This window comes from Propithecus coquereli, unplaced genomic scaffold (genome assembly GCF_000956105.1).
Source record: "Propithecus coquereli isolate 6110/MARCELLA unplaced genomic scaffold, Pcoq_1.0 Scaffold200, whole genome shotgun sequence".
Taxonomy (NCBI): Eukaryota; Metazoa; Chordata; class Mammalia; order Primates; family Indriidae; genus Propithecus; species Propithecus coquereli.
Genome location: NW_012144968.1, coordinates 721,535 through 722,920, shown reverse-complemented (window position 1 = coordinate 722,920; position 1,386 = coordinate 721,535). Strand labels below are relative to the sequence as shown.

Here is a 1,386-nt window from a genome sequence, read left to right as displayed (position 1 = left end):
CTCATATTAGAAAAAAATAGGTGGGAACTCAACAATGATGTGGCTATAATAAAGAAAATATCACAAAACTATAGCAACACTCAACTTCTATTTATTTTTATCAAACTGGGTAGATATTCATAAATTTTGTGCATGATATTTTTCCTGACTTTTCTCAAAATGAATTTAAGTGGCATTTATACTTAGGAGTTCATTAAGGAATGAAAAAGCAAGAAGTATTGCCATGTTGTATTCAAATCACCCAGTTTTATTTAGAAAGATATTTGATTTATGATTTTGTGAAATTGAAAGCAAGATGGTCTAATCAAAAGAGCGATGTCAGCATATTTGATCCAGTTTTAGAATTAGCACAGCTCATTAACGACTGTGTCAGAATCAAAATGTCTAACACCAAAGTAGAAAGACAGCATCACCCAACAAACATACTAACATATTGTACATTTTTAGAATTAGGAAATAACAAATTTCATCTCTCATTTATTAAGGAATTGCAAACTGCTTCACTCCTCTATGCCTCCTTCAGTTTCTCTGCATTAAAAAACCAATCACCACGGTACCTACCTCTGCCTCTAAGGAAGCTGTGGAGATAAGTAACAATGAGCAAAAATACTTCAAACCCTGCAAAGTAAGTACATAATAATTTCTAATGTTAAATCTATAGATGCTGCATTCCTAGAGCTCTTGGAGTTTCTCCAGAACTTACCCAGAGTTAAATGTGTAGCAGGAATTACTAAATTATACTCATTTTACATATGGAGAATCTAAGGATCAAAAGGCCAGTTGTCAAAGATAGTGCAATTAAATGGGTCAGGAGTAGGTACAGTAGAACTGGAATGCCTAATCCATTTTCTAACTGCACTAAATTGCTTAAGATTGCTAATATTAACCTATGGAGATTATACCGAAAATGTATTTTAAGATAAATGAGAGCAGATATAAATACAAAGCGACTAAGTGAAAGCAATAAAATATCTTCCTAAAAATGATCAGGACAGCATTAACCTCCCCCACGTCATCAAACACACCAACATCTGCAGATTGTTACTTCCATGTCAGTTAGACATCCTGTCCCAACTTGGCTCACCCCACTCAACTTGTTTTTCCATCATTCTCTTCTTCTTCCCTGTCTTTGTTATTTTTAATGAACTACAGAAATAGTCTAGTTTTCCCAGTGGATACAGGGTTCTACCCATGTACCAGGGTAGACATTGAAAGGTCCACTCTTTCCCAGGAGGAAGTCCTGAAGTGGTCTGACCAATTGCGACCCTTAAGAAAGTGGTGCTTGAAACAGAGCAAGAAACTTGCTGTTTCCGTGAGAGTGCCGCTGGAAATCAGAGGACTTCAGAGGGAGGTTCTACTTTAACACTGGTCACATCTTTCAAAGGC

General features: G+C 36.0%; 1 protein-coding gene across 1 annotated transcript in view; it reads right to left on the bottom strand.

The window, feature by feature from the left end:
* TRDN (triadin) overlaps nt 1-1,386 on the bottom strand; it is a 442,356-nt gene that overhangs the window by 316,208 nt on the left and 124,762 nt on the right. The gene's annotated exons all lie outside the window — the stretch shown is intronic.